Source organism: Mobula hypostoma, chromosome 6, assembly GCF_963921235.1.
Source record: "Mobula hypostoma chromosome 6, sMobHyp1.1, whole genome shotgun sequence".
Lineage (NCBI taxonomy): Eukaryota > Metazoa > Chordata > Chondrichthyes > Myliobatiformes > Myliobatidae > Mobula > Mobula hypostoma.
In genome coordinates, this window is record NC_086102.1 from 92,827,897 (window position 1) to 92,844,089 (window position 16,193).

At 43.1% G+C, this 16,193-nt stretch overlaps 1 long non-coding RNA gene across 1 annotated transcript in view; it reads right to left on the minus strand.

Annotated features, from left to right (window-relative positions):
* Positions 1-13,363: 13,363 nt before the first annotated feature.
* Positions 13,364-16,193, minus strand: part of LOC134347595 (uncharacterized) — a 116,322-nt gene continuing 113,492 nt past the window's right edge. Inside the window, exon 3 of the long non-coding RNA XR_010018205.1 lies at positions 13,364-13,380. This is a non-coding gene — a long non-coding RNA (uncharacterized LOC134347595). The remainder of the gene's footprint in view (positions 13,381-16,193) is intronic.

The window sequence follows — 16,193 nt, forward strand, 5'->3', positions numbered from 1 at the left end:
TTTCAGAGGATTTGCATATTTGATGCCAAAAGGCTGTTCTCTTTTATTACAAAGTGGAGAATTTGGTCACATAGTCAACAGGGCAAGGGATCAGTCAATTGACACCTAGATGAAGCAGAATTTCTTTATGCAGACAGTTGGGATTCTCTAGATGCTCAGTGCTTGAGAATGTTCAAACCTCCAACTGCTAAATATTTAGATGTAAGGAAAATCATATGTTATAAGGATTGGGTATGAAAACAGATTTTAAGTAATTGAAGTATTAATTTATTATTGGCACAAGAACCAAGATACAGTGAAAAACTTCCATTTGCACGATATTCAGACTGATGATTCTATACTGAAGCTTACTTCTTCTTAAGCCCATCATTTCTGCTGGGGCATAGGGCCACTGACAGCAGCTCACTAGATTCCTTTGTCCTTGGCCAATCTTTCAAGGTGTAGCCAATCGGATTGGTGTATATTTCCTTTTCCAAGAATGAGGTATTTGGAACTTCAGTTGGCATTTCTGTACCTCTGGGTTTTTAATCGGATAGGGTTGCTAGACCTGTGCCTAACCTTCTTCCTTTCACAGCTGGGCTTGGGACCATCCTTACTGCTGGTTTTTTGTCACCTTATCCTTGTCAGAATATCCCAGTGTTGTTTAAAATGAAAGCAGTATTTATTTGGCATATTGTCACTGTTGTTATAGGAAGAATATGGTAGCCAAAGTAGGGTTCACAAATACCAATGTGATGAAGAACAGGTACTGTCTTTTAGTGATATTTATTGAGGGATAACTATTGGTCAGGACACTGGGGATGATTCCCTGACTTTCCTCAAAACATTGTTAATGAATTATTGGATTGAGTGTGCAGACAGGGTCTCTGACTGTGAGAAACTCAACCCTAATAGTATAAACTTCATTTCGGTCATTGATCTCAACTTAAGGTGCAACTTTCACATTGAGAAATGAATGGAAAGTGCTTCTGAATTCTGTTCCCCCCCCCCCCCAACTTCTAGTCCCAGGGTCAGAGACGTCTTGGGTCAACTCCACAGCATCCTTAAGTGGGAGGGTGAGCAGACAGAGATTGTGGGCAAATTGGTACCGACAACGGGAAGGAAGGGTGACAATCTCCTGCAAAGTAAGTTCAGGGAGTTAGGTGTTATGTTAAAGGAGAGGACCTCCAGTGTTGTGATCTCAGGATTCCTACCCAAACCACGTGCTAGTGAAGTCAGAAATATAAACGTCATACAGTTTCACACATGGATGAGGAGATGGTGCTTCAGAGTTTTGGATCATAGGGCTCTCTTCCAGGGAATATGGGACCTGTACAGAAGGGACGGTTTTCTCCTGAACTGGAGTGGGAATAATATCCTTGTGGGAATGTTTGCTAGTGCTGCACGGGGAGAGGGGTTTAAACTATAACCGCGGGGGATGGGAATCAAAGTGCCAGAGTGGGTAGTGGAGTGGTTGTGAGGAAAGATGTTGTTAAGCCTACATACAAATAGGAATTGGAAAGTTGAGCGTGGTGGGACTATTGTTCTGAGTTGTGTATACCTCAGTGCAAGGAGTACTGTAGGAAAGGTAGATGAGTTTAGGGCATGGATCAGACATGGAATTATGATATTGTAGCCGTTACTGAGACTTGGTTTCAGGAGGGATGGGTCTGGCAGCTCAATGTTCCAGGATTCTATTTTAGATGTGATAGAGCTCAAGGGTTTAGAAGGGGAATGGTGGCATTACTAGTCAGTGAAAATGTCACAGAATTTCTCGATCAGGATAGGTTAGAGAGCTCGTCTACTGAGGCTATATAGGTGAAACGGAGGAATAAGAAAGGTATGACCATATTAATGGGATGATATTACAGACCACACAACAGTTTGCAGGATTTAAGGGAGCAAAATTTTAGAGAGATTACAGGCTATTGCAAGAAACATAAAGTTGTGATAGTAGGTGATTTTAACTTTCTGCATATTGACTGGGACTCCCATACTGTAAAAGGGCTGGATGGGATCGAGTTTGTCAATGGGTTCAGGAATGTTTCCTTCATCAGTACATAGAAGTCCAAACTAGAGAGAGTGCAATGCTAGATCTCCTATGAGGAAAAGAGACAGGGTAGGTGACAGAAGTTTGTGTAGGGGAATATTTTGTACCATCGCTGTATGAGTTACAAAATCATTGTGGAGAAGGGTAACACACACAAAATGCTGGAGGAGCTCAGCAGGCCAGGCAGCATCTATGGTAAAAAGTACAGCTGAAACATCGACTGTACTCTCTTACATAGATGCTTCCTGGTCTGCTGAGTTCCTCCAGCAGTTTGTGCATGTTGCTCGGATTTCCAGCATCTGCAGATTTTCTCTTGTTTGTGGAAAAGGGTAGGTCTGGTCCTTGGGTTGAGTTTTTAAATTGGAGAAAGGCCAATTTTGATGGTATCAGAAAGAATTTGGCAAGCGTGGATTGGGCGAGATTGACTTCTGGCAAAGATGTACTTGGTAAATGGAGAGGACTTCAAAAGCAAACTATAGAGAATACAGAGCTTGTATAATGAAGCTCTCCTTTGGTCAGGTTGACCATGGATATTGCATCCTAGTTATCTACGTGAGGGACAAGCCAGGCCACTGAGATATGGAGAGCAAGCCGGCTTCCCCTCTCCACAGAGCTGATGAATCCAAAGGAACAGCAGAGACCGATATAGTTTGGCACCAACGGTTTTGCAGGAGTTGCCAGTCAGCATTGAACTCAACACAGGGACTTCTCACTGCCTTAGGGACTCCATCTCCAGAGTTTTCCTTGGGATTTAATCCTGGAATCTTTCCCATGAGTGGGTAGATCTGCAAGGCAGCAGAGGTTTGAGATCAGAGTTTTCCTTCTCCTAGATGAGCTGGCAACCACAGCTGACGAGCCCCTTCTGCCTGATGGAATAAAAGGCAAGAATAACAGGTTTAGGGAACCTTGGTTTTTGAGAGATGTTGAGGCCCTGGTTAAAAAAAGGAGATGCATGGCAGCTGTAGGCAGGAAGGAGCAAATGAGGTACATGAGTACAAGAAATGCAAGAGGACACTTAAGAAGGAAATCAGGAGGGCATGAGGTGGCTTTAGCAGACAAGGTGAAGGAGAATCCCAAGGGTTTCTACAAAATGATAGCAAGGGATAAAACTGGTCCTCTGTAAAATCAGAATGATAACATGTGCGTGAAGTCAAAAGAGAGGGGGGAGATCTTAAATGGATTTTTGCATCTGTGTTTACTGGGGAGTTGGACATTGTGTTTATAGAAGTGAGGCAAAAGCAGTGAAGTTATGGATTGTATATATGATTACATGTATGCAGATTACAGAGGAAGAGCTGTTTGCTGTCTTGAGGCAAATTAAGGCAAACACATGCCCAGCCCTGTCAAGGTGTTTCCTCAGATCCTGTCAGAAGAAAATGAAATTTAAAACATCTTTAGCCACAGCTGAATGCCAGAGGACTGGAGGATGCTGAAGATTGTTCCATTATTTAAGAAAGGCTCTAAGAATAAGACAACAAATTATAGTCTGGTGAGCCTGACATCAGCAACGGTTAAGTTATTGGAAGGTGTTCTAAGGGACTAGATACATAAGTATTTGGATGCACAGGGACTGATCAAGGAAAGTCAACATGGCTTTGTGCATGATAGGTTAAGTCTAACCAATCTTAGTTACCAGAAAAGTTGGTGAAAGAAAGGTAGTGGATGTTGTCTACATGGACTTCAGCAAGGCCTTTGACAAAATCCTGCATGGGAGGTTCAGTCACTCGGCATTCAAGATGAGGTGGTAAATTGGACTAGACATTGGCTTCGCAGGAGAAGTCAGAGACTGGCAGTAAATGATTACTTCTCTGGCTGGAGGTGTGTGACTGGTGGTGTGCCACGGGAATTCATGCTGTGTCTTTTGTTGTTTGTCATCTATATCAATGATCAGAATGACAATAAGACCATAATAGGAGCAAAATTAGGCTACTCGGCCCATTGACTATGCTCCGCCATTCCATCATGGCTGATTTATTATCCCTAGAAAACCACCTTGTAGGTATTCCACAAATTCCTTCTGTTGGGATCCAGCACCAACCTGATTTTCCCAACCTACCTGCATTTTGAAATCCCCAATGACTATCATAACATTTTACATGCCTTTTCTATTTCCTGTTGAAATTTATATCTCCCACCTTGGCTACTGTTGGGAGGCCTGTATAAAACTGCCATACAGATCTTTTTACACTTAACTCTACCTACAAGAGTTCTACATCTTCCGATCCTATGTCACCTCTTTCTAAGGATTTGATTTAATTTTTTACCAGCAGACCCATACCACACCCTCTGCCTACCTGCCTGTCCTTTTGATACAATGTGCATCCTTGGATGTTAAGCTCTCAAGCTCTCAACTATGGTCTTTCAGCCACGGCTCAGTGATGCCCAAAATGTCATACCTGCCAATCTCTAACTGTGCTACAAGATCATCTACCTTACTCCATATACTGCATCCATTTAAACAAAACACCTTCAGTCCTGTGTTCATTACCCTTTTTGATTTTCCCCCATGTTGTGCTTCGCCTCTTTCCACTGACTGCAATTTTGCCCTGTCATCTGCCTGTCCTTCCTCACAGTCTCACTACATACAGTATTGACTTTCATACCAACTGCTCCATCCTCAGCCCTATCACTCAGGTTTCCATCCTGCTGCCACCTTAGTTTAAACCCTCCCCAACAGCCCTAGTAAACCTGCTCACAAGGATACTTGTCCCCCTTGGTTTCAGGTGTAACCCATCTTTTTGTACAGGTCATACCTTCCCCAGTCATGCAGAAATCTGAACCCTCCCCTGCACCACTCGGTCAGCCACTCATTCTTATTCCTGCCCTGACTAGTACACGGGCACTGGGAGTGATCCAGAGATTACTTCCTTGGAGGTCCTGCTCTTCAGCATTTTTTCTAACTCCCTACGCTCATTGCGCAGGACCTCTTCCCTTTTCTACCTGCCTCAGCAAAAGTCTCACCTGTGAAGTCATCAACCTCCTGGATGGTCCCGAGTGCATCCAGCTCCAGTTCCCTGACCTTGTCAGTCAGGAGCTGAAGTTGAGTGCACTTCCTATAGATGTAGTCTTCAGGGAGACCTGAAATCCCACATCTCACAGGAGGAGCATCCATTGCCTGATCTACCATCCTGCCTACACTTGTTATGCCTTTACCTTCTCAAGCTTAAGTTCTAGCCTGCACCAGTTCTCAGTGAAGCCCATTGAGCCAAAGCCTGACCACGCTAACACTGACCTCTGTCACTCCGCTCAAATCCCACTTCTTTTTATTGGTCCTTGCTAATTAACCCCAGTTACTATTACCTACTATTACCCAAGCAATCTTCAGCTCTACAGCCAAGACCAACAGGGCCTGCTCACTTTTTAAAACTGACATGTAAAGTCCACAAGGAATGATCTCCAACTCATTCTGTGATCTCCTGCTCTGCAAACAAGTCCCAACAGGTTTTGCTTGCTTTTTAAAAGTGGGAAACTAAATCAGCAGATTTGCAGATGACACCATGATTGATGGTCTAGTGGACAGTGAGGAAGACTATCCAAGCTTGCAGTAGGATCTGGACGAGCTGGAAAAATGGGCTGAAAGATAGCTGATGGAATTTAATGCAGATAAGAGTGAGGTATTGCAGTTTGGGAGAACAAACCAGCATAGGGTTTATATGATGAGCAGTAGGGCACTGAGGAGTGTGGTAGAACAAAGGGATCTGGGAATACAGATCCATAATTCTTTGAAAGTGGTGTCACAGATAGATAGGATCATAAAATAAATTTTTGGAACATTGACCTTCATAAATCGATGTATTGAATACAGTAGTTGTGATGTTTGCTGAAGTCACATAAAATGTTGGTGAGACCTAATTTGGAGGATTGTGTGCAGTTCTGGTCACCTACCTACAGGAAAGATGTCAATAAGGTTGAAAGAGTACAGAAAAAATTTAGAAGGATGTTGCCAGGACTGGAGGACTTGAGTTATAGGGAAAGATTGAATCGGCTAGGACTTTATTCCCTGGAGCGTAGAAGAATGAGGGGAGATTTGATAGAGGTTTACAATAATAGGGGTATAGAAAGGTCAAATGTAAGCAAGCTTTTTGCACTGAGGTTGGGTGAGACTAAAACTAGGGGTCATGGGTTAAGGGTGAAAGTTGAAATGCCTAAGGGGAACTTAGGGGAATTTTTTTCTCATAGAGGGTGGTGACAGTGTGGAACGAGTTGCTGGAGAAAGTTGTGGATGCAGGTTCAATTTCAACATTTAAGAGAAATTTGGGTAGTTATATGGATTGGAGAGTTATGGAGGGATATGATCTGGTGCAAGTAGATGGGATTAGGCAGATGAATGGTTCTGCATGGACTAGATGGGCTGAAGGTCCTGTTTCCATGCTGTAGTGTTCTATGACTCTATAGCGTTGAGTCCTGAAAGTTTTCTGGATGAGTATCATCTCCCCTGCCTATCTTCCTTTCCCAAGAAAACTCATGGCTCGCTGAGGAAAGAAGGGGTGGTTAAGGTGGGGCTGATAAGAGGTCAGAATTAAGAATTTAAACTTTTCTAATTACCAAGTTATTCACTTTTACAGCAAACCAGTAACTGTTGTTGATTAATTGACCAATATCTTCTTTCATTTAACAGTGTCAGAAATTTGCCTACTATTCAGACACTCACAGGGCCACAAGCTCAGCGAAAATGGTTTTTAAAAACCCAATTCAGAATACAGCACTCTGCTGCCAGAGAAAGTGAGATGATGGGATTTTAATGCTGATTCGGTGATCAGTAAATATCAGCATTTTGTTCTGCTGTTGCGCTTATCATGTCATCCTTGTAACAGACCCTGATTTCACACTCAGCACTCCATGAATTAACACGGAAGCAGCAGCTTCCCACTTCTATAGTTACACCGGAATTCTGCTTCATCCTCTCTGTAATTTCTTTCAACCTTCCATCAGGATGTTCGCGTATCCAAGTTGTGCCAGCTTGTTTGGCAATTACTGTGCCAACTTTTTCAGCCTCTTCTTGCAAGGTGCCAGATAAATTGGACAACTTGTACAGGAGGGGTCGGTTACATTGGAAGTATTGATCATCTACGTAGCCTCTGCAATGAAGCTGGATCATGAAGTAAGCACAGTTGGAGGTGGAAATTTGGAACACCTCTTCCATTCCCCCATCAATATTCACGGGATCCCTCACACTCTGCACCCTGCACAACTCCCCGTTGCACTGGTACATGTGAACCTCTTCAAAAACAAACTGAAATCGCTGCCTGTCATTAGACTTTAAATACTCTGCTAGGGAAAGGAAGGTATCATAATGAAGTTTCAGAAATAAAGACATATTGTAGGAGAGGGGCTCAAAGTTGACCAAAGAGAGAAGTCTGGCCCTCATGCCTGAATCAAATGATGTCCACCCAAAATCTTCAGTGGTCAGTAGCTTCCTGATTTCCATTGCAATGTGCTGTTTGTCCAAATGTCTATTAAGTTTCGTTGGCAACTTATTGGACTGATAGTCCTGGACCCGCTGAAGAATGTTTAAAATTTTCAAACATAGCTGAGTATATTCTTCATCGAGCAGTTGCTGGTTTTCAAAGTATGTTCTTTCCTCAGACAGCAATGTTAGCAGAGATTTGGGCTGAATCACTTTCTGAATGATTCTTGATGGAAGTCCTAGAAAAGATGGATATGGACTGAAATCACTCAAGAAAATAGTTAATAATGTGTCTACTTATTTGCAATGAATGGCAATCCTTTCTGTTTAGATTGTAGTGTGAGGATCCTGCCCATTTACTTACACCTATCTCATAGGCCGCTCATGGATGTGGAAGAAATAAGACAATTTGCTTTTGGGTATCATCTTTAACACTGTAAAACATTTTCAGCTGCTTCACAAAAGCCTCATCAAACAACATTTAATACTAAACCACGTAAGCAATCATGGTAAGTGGTCAAAACTGGATTCAATGAGGCAGGTCTGGAAGGTTATGCTAATAGAGGAAAGAAATTGAGAGATTTAGAGAGAAAAAAATTGAGCTTAAAGCCTTGGGAGATGAAGGTGATGTCACCAACAGTGGAGCAAAGAAAATTAGATGACAAGAGGCCGAAATTAGAGGATGTAGACATTTGAGGTCTTTAGGTATGATGCATTTACAATAAAAAAAAGGATGATGGTTGAAAGGATTTAAAGCAGGGACAAGAATTTTAAAGTTGAGTTGTGCAGGAAGCAACAATGTATTAACATTATATATAATTTCAGAAAGTGGAGTCATGGATGAGCTCAAGTTTATACAGGACAGGAAATTGGAGGCTGACCAAGAGATTAGTGGAATAGCTGAGTTTGGAGGTAACACAGGCATATGAGATTTGTTCAGGTAGGGTGGAAGTGATCAGTATTGTAGTGGAAATGTATGATATTTCTGACTGAGAAGCTATGAATTCAGAAGCTCGGTTCCACATTATTTAGATGCTGTGGTTGTAAATAGCCTAGTTTAGCCATAGACAGTGAACAGGGAATGTTGATTAGGACAACACCTGGATAATGAAAATAGATCTGTTGCATTCCCAGTAGTTGGCTAAAGGAAATTTCTGTTTTTCCAGCATGAAATATTTAAAGTTGAGATTATTATTATATGTATGCACAGATGCAAAGAAAACTTACTTGCAGCAGATGTTTACCACTTCCACCTATCACCTCCCAGTGGACCATGAAATAAAGGGAAGTAGCTGAACATAGAACACAGAGCATAGTACAGTACAGCACAGGATCAGGCCCTGGGGCCCACAATATTGTGCTGAACCAGCTAAAAGGTAAATCAAACACCCCCTGAAACATAATCCCTCTTATCTACACAAAGTCCACATCCCTCCATCTTCCTTACATCCATGTGCCTATCTAAATATCTCTTAAAAGCCTCTAATGTATTTACCTCTACCACCAGACCAGGCAGTACATTCCAGGCACCACCACCCTCTGAGTAAAAAAAACTTATTTCCCCCCCCCCCCAACATCTCCCTTGAACCTAACCCTCTCACCTTCAATGTATGCCTTCTGCTATTAGACATTTCTACCCAGGGGAAAAGATGCTCTCTGTCTACTCTATCTATGCCTCCCATAATCTTGTAAACCTCTATCAGATCTCCTCTCAGTCTCCGGAACTCCAGAGAAAACAACCCAAGTTTGTGCAGCCTGTCATGATAGCACACCAGGCAGCATCCTTGTAAACCTCTTCTGCACCCTCTCCAAAGCCTCAACATCCTTCTTATAGTGGGGAGACCAGAACTGTACACAATACTCCAGATGAGGCCTAACCAGAGTTTTAGAAAGTTTCAACATAACCTCTTGACTTTTGAACTCAGTGCCTCAACTAATAAAAACAAGCATTCCATCAGCCTTCTTAACCACCTTATCAACCTGTGTAGTCACTTTCAAGGAGCGATGGACTTGGATCCCAAGATCTCTCTGCTCAGCCACACTGTTAAGGATCTTCCCTTAACAGTGTACTGTCTCCTTGTATTTGCCCTACCAAGGTGCAACACCTCACATTTATCTGGGTTAAACTCCACCTGCTATTTCTCTGCCCATATCTGCAACAGGGCTATATCGCGTAGTATTCTTTGCCAGTCTTCTACACTATCCACAACTCCATGAAACTTGGTATCATCTGCAAAATTACTAACCCACCCATCTACATTTTCATCCAGGTCATTTATAAACGATGAAGAGGGGAAGTGTGGGGATATATGCATGATGAGCAGATTGAGAAGGCAAAATAGGTGAAAGAGAAGACGTGGTGGTACTGGGGGAATAAGGAGAAAAAAGGGAGACTAGATGTGAGTGGTTGCTGGAAGTTAGAGAAATCAATGTTCATACCATCAGTTGGAGACACCAAGGTGGAATATGAGCTGCTGTTTCTCTAATTTCCATCTTGACATAGAGGCCATAGTCAGAGATGGTAGAGTGGCAATGAGAAGAGGAATTAAAATTGCTACCCACAGAGAGACCCTGGCTGTTATAGCTGATGGAGTGAAGCTGCTCGACCCAGGAAGAAATTTTGAGTGCCTCTTGCTCAGCCAAGATGGATTCTGAAAGAAGCTGACCAATTACCTTTGAAGCTGGTAACTCGCTTGATAACCCGAGGGTGGCAACGATAAACACCTCTCCAGACTGGAATTGCATCAAACTCCACCGCATCCACAAGGGGGAAAGTGTCTTTAACAAGCTGAGCAATAAATGGAATGCTTTTTTGGAAGTTTTCTTCTGCTCCGTCACTCCATAGCTCTGCCAGTTCCCTAAGGATCACCATGTCTGCATGTTTGTTCTTTTCCAGTCTCTGGAGACATTCCATGATACCTAGCGTTGGAACTTCGGAAGCATCTTCTTCTGTTTCAGCCAGGCAGTCTCTCATAATGAAAAGGTAGACATTGCTGAGCTGCCGGCTGGCTTCTTTGCTACAATGACACTCAGCTAAGCTGCTTTGAAGGAGTTTTAACAACAATTTTGCTCGCCCTGACAATTGCAAACCTATGGAAGGGAGTAAAGAACAATTAAGCCCATTATGCAAAGCAAATCTTACAGCATTTATGATATATAGGCACAATATTGGTTCACTGAATTAAACATCCTTTTATATCAATCCCATGCCTGGCACCTGTTGACCCTAACTACCTTGTAATTTTGAGCACCTTCCACAGAGTTAACTCTTCTCGGGCTCCCAACTGGCTATAGCTATCGATTATAACCGGCATTTTGATGACAACTCTGCCATCTTCATCAGGGATGAAGAGTTAGTCATTGAAATGTCGGTTATAATCGATATCTGTACCTGGCTGGAAGCCTGAGAAGAGTTTATTCATCATATATGCTGGGAAATCACTCGATCCTTCTTCTACAGTGTCTTTACTTTCTTAGGAGGTTAAGCAGGTTTTGAATAATTACCAATCAGTCTAACAAACTTACAGGTGTACTGCTGGAAGTATCCTGACTGATTTCATACTGGTCTGGTACAGCAACGTAATGTAAGAAGGGGCAGGGAGTAGTGGATTCAGCCAGTAAGTGACTGGATCATCCCACTTCATCATCATGAGGTGCTGCCTAAACAGACATCTGTCATCAAAGGTCCCCTCTATCTTGGCCATGCTATCATTGGGCAGGAGGTACAGGAGGTCCTACACCACCAGAAATTCCTTTCACCCACTCAGTTCTTGAACCAACCTGCTCAACTCTAATCACTACGTCACTAGTCAGTATGGGCACTTTGCACCAGAATAGTCTTTGGTTGTTCTAATTGAATTCTTTCTTGTATAACATTGTGTAATTAATGTTTAATTTCTGTTTTGTTTTGAACACTATGTCCCCCTGATCCCATTTCAAATAAGCTGTGCATACATGTACATGTGTATATGACAATAAATTCAGTTTCTACTTTGTATGATCTGTGCTCCTGCTGACATTGTAGATGCTTTAACTCACCCTATTTTCCAAAGATAACCTGAACAAGAGTTTATATAATCCAAAACCACTGCACTATGTAAAACATTCACGTCGATGCCATGGCCAAGAAAGCGCACTACTTCTTCAGGAGTTTGGCATGTCCCCTTTGACCTTTACCAATTTTTACAGACGCACCATAGAATGCGTCCTGTCCAGATTCATCACGGATTGGTATGGCAACTCCTCCACCCGGAACTACAAGAAGCTTGTAGAGTCATGGGCTCATGCTTAGTACGGTGTACACTTCTGCTCACCACACTACGGGTATGAGGTGGTATCAACAGAGAGAGGGCAGAAGTGAATCACCGCGACATTGGATGGAATGGAGGACTGTAGTTATAAAGAGGTTGAATAAACTGGGTTTATTCTCATTGGAACATTAAAAGCTGAGGGGTGATCTTAAGGGGTAAGGAAGAGCTTAATAAAATTATGAGGGGGCATAGACTGCATAGATAGTCAAGATCTTTTTACAATGTCGGGCAGTCTGGAACTGGAGACATAGGTTTAAGACGAGAGGGCAAAAATTTAAAGGAAATCTGAAGGGTAAGTTTTTTTTTCCTTAGAGAAGGTGGTGAATGTCTATCATAGGAGAGGGTGGAGGTTTATATGATGTTTGAATGGGTATGGATAGGAAAGGTGTAAAGGTTTAAACAGCCTATTGTGGGCAATTCTGAGTAACGTAGAAAGGTATGGTCAGCATAGGTTGGAGTTGCGGTGGGTTTGGTTTGAGGTATGTTGGAAGTGCCCTGCGCCTGAGCAGTTTGATTCAATGAGAAATGTAAAGTGTTCTACTTTGATATATAAAAAATATTGTTCATTGGAGAGAGATTGCTGGTAAAAAATAGAAAAACAAATTATTGTTCAATGGTGAGAGGCATTAGTATATGTCAGTCTTTGTTTATTTATAGATCTTTAAAAATATTTCTTTTTTCCATGGAAGTTCCTGCTAACATGTATGTACTTTGATAATAAATTTACCTTTAACTTTGAACTTTGAATTGTAAGGTGTTGGATTTCAGGGAGATCTGAGTGTCCATAGTATAGAAATTGTCGGATGTTAAAATGCAGGCTGAGCAAACACCTAGGAATGCCTTTGTTGCTGGAGTATTTGAATACAAGCATTCTGATCTCTTAACTGCTATTATATAAGGGCTCAATGATTTAGGTACATTAATAAATTTGGAAAACAAATGAAATATTGGCCTTTATTGCAAAGAGATTTGAATATCAGAGTAGGGAACTCTAGATGCAATCTTATGAGGGCCGAGTAAGATCATGTCTTGAATATTGTATACTGGTCTGTTCTTACTAGAAATTTAGTTGTGATAGGGGATTTCTATAAATTAGGGAGATAGCAGTTAAGAACCGGAATCCTAAAGGATATGTTGCCCACACGGTAAGGGAATCTGCTGTGGTTTGAAATGGAGAGGAAATTCAATTGTCATGATCCCTGCTGGAACAAACAATGGTAGTAGATAAAGGAGGAAGATGCTGTTCAAAGAGTATCTGCAATTAGGCTCTAACCAATTAACTAGCATTTTCTGGTCACAATATTTAACTCAGATGCAGACTAAGAACATAATGTCCTGTAAATGTTTTAGAACATCATTATTTTGAAATCTAAAAGACTCTGAATTGTTGATCTTACGATAGAAGTTAGCAGAAGCCATCTTTTGCCTCAGTCTTTCAGCGTTGTTGGTTTTCTCCAAGAACATATGTATCACTGCAGCAAGCTGTTGAATGTCTTCGGTACTTTCAAGTTCAAAGAGGCATTCCTGGACAACCTTCCTTGGAAGTCCCAGTAACACACCAAATTCACACACATTTAATGACATGGTCCTTTCAGTGTTCAACTGAAGCTGTGTCACTACCTCTCTGATGAGCTCTGAAAGAAGAAAACATTGAGATTTAACATCATATTAAAAGAATGAGCTGGGAATTGACTGAATGTACACAAGTCAAGCTGTTGGATTCTTAAATAACAAAGGCAGCATAATGATGCCTTAGGCTTGCAACATCCAAACTCTGCTCTTTCTGACCCTGAATCTGCAGTCTCACACAGAGAATGATTGTAATGCATAGGAACGACATTTGGGGTGAGGTCTTGGGTTCTTTCCATCTCCCCTCTCCGTACTGTCCTACCCTGACCCTCCCACTTTTGCTGACTTTACCACAACCTCCTGACCATCATCCGTTTTTGTTACGCTTCCTCCTTGTTCCTGCTCAGACGAAGGCCAGCGCCGTTCTATTCCTGACCTTGTTCTATCATTCAGTCAGGTAACCTTGTAACATGCAGAAATGAGCCATTCTGGAGCAACAAGGCAGAGATAAATCTCTGCAGACCCCATAGGAACAGGGTGAAATAAACGTCACTGACAGCTAGCCGAGTGGATGAATGGAACGGGAGTAGGCAGGGATCAAGGGGTCACAATCATCATTCCTTCTTCTAAACACCAATCTACTCAACCTTTCCTCATAAAACAATCACACCACACTCTCCACAATCTCAGTCCCTTCAGATTACCTGAGTCAACCTTCTCTCAACTGCTTCCAATGTCCTAACCTGAATAAGGAGAACAGTACTCTGGAAACAGTCTCTTTAAAGGCTTGAGAAGGGGACATGCGTCAGCACAGATGGGAAGGCTGGAGGAGGTATGAGGGGATGAATGGAGAGGAAGGGATCCAGCACAGAGGACGGAGCATTAGAATCAGAAGCAGGTTTAATTTCATTGTTATATGTCGTGAAGTTTGTTGTTTTGTGGCAATACAGAATTTGCAATACAGGAAAATAGAAATATAAATTACAAAAAGTATATATGTATCAAATTAAATTAGATGAGTAGTACAAAAAGAGAGAGAAAAAGTCATGTGGAAAGGAGTGGAAGAGGAGGTGTCATACAGAGACAGGTAGAAACTCGGGTAGGGGATTCACAACTTCCATATTTTTATGACTATAGTAAAACTCCAATAAGATGCTCTCCAATTCTACAGAAGACCTGATGGTTCAGCGCATCTACTTCACTGAATGTTTCATGGATTTCCTTCAAGCATACAAGGGCACTGGTTCCTACATACCCTTTAAAGTACACCAGGGCCCTTTAAACTCCCACACTCCCTTTAAACTCACTGTGACCCTGTTTCCCACACTCCCTTTAAACTCACAGGGGTCCCGTTTCCCACACTCCCTTTAAACTCACCAGGTCTCATTTCCCACACTCCCTTTAAACACACCAGGGCCCTGTTCCCACACTCCCTTTAAACTCACAAGGGTCCCATTTCCCACACTCCCTTTAAACTCACCAGGTCTCATTTCCCACACTCCCTTTAAACACACCAGGGCCCTGTTCCCACACTCCCTTTAAACTCACCAGGGTCCCATTTCCCACACTCCTTTTAAACTCACCGGGGCCCTGTTTCCCACACTCCCTTTAAACTCACAGGGGTCCCGTTTCCCACACTCCCTTTAAACTCACCGGGCCCTGCTTCCCACACTCCCTTTAAACTCACCAGGGTCCCATTTCCCACACTCCTTTTAAACTCACCGGGGCCCTGTTTCCCACACTCCCTTTAAACTCACAGGGGTCCCGTTTCCCACACTCCCTTTAAACTCACCGGGCCCTGCTTCCCACACTCCCTTTAAACTCACTGTGACCCTGTTTCCCACACTCCCTTTAAACTCACCGGGCCCTGTTTCCCACACTCCCTTTAAACTCACAGGGGTCCCGTTTCCCACACTCCCTTTAAACTCACCGGGCCCTGCTTCCCACACTCCCTTTAAACTCACCGGGCCCTGCTTCCCACACTCCCTTTAAACTCACTGTGACCCTGTTTCCCACACTCCCTTTAAACTCACCGGGCCCTGTTTCCCACACTCCCTTTAAACTCACTGTGACCCTGTTTCCCACACTCCCTTTAAACTCACCGGGCCCTGTTTCCCACACTCCCTTTAAACTCACCGGGCCCTGCTTCCCACACTCCCTTTAAACTCACTGTGACCCTGTTTCCCACACTCCCTTTAAACACACTGTGACCCTGTTTCCCACACTCCCTTTAAACTCACAGGGTCCCGTTTCCCACTCTCCCTTTAAACACACCAGGCCCCGTTTCCCACACTCCCTTTAAACTCACCGGGCCCTGTTTCCCACACTCCCTTTAAACTCACTGTGACCCTGTTTCCCACACTCCCTTTAAACTCACCGGGCCCTGTTTCCCACACTCCCTTTAAACTCACAGGGGTCCCGTTTCCCACACTCCCTTTAAACTCACCGGGCCCTGCTTCCCACACTCCCTTTAAACTCACCGGGCCCCGTTTCCCACACTCCCTTTAAACTCACTGTGACCCTGTTTCCCACACTCCCTTTAAACTCACCGGGCCCTGTTTCCCACACTCCCTTTAAACTCACTGTGACCCTGTTTCCCACACTCCCTTTAAACACACCAGGGCCCTGTTCCCACACTCCCTTTAAACTCACCAGGGTCCCATTTCCCACACTCCCTTTAAACACACCGGGGCCCCGTTTCCCACTCTCCTTTTAAACTCACCGGGGCCCTGTTTCCCACACTCCCTTTAAACTCACAGGGGTCCCGTTTCCCACACTCCCTTTAAACTCACCGGGTCCTGTTTCCCACACTCCCTTTAAACTCACCGGGCCCTGCTTCCCACACTCCCTTTAAACTCACTGTGACCCTGTTTCCCAC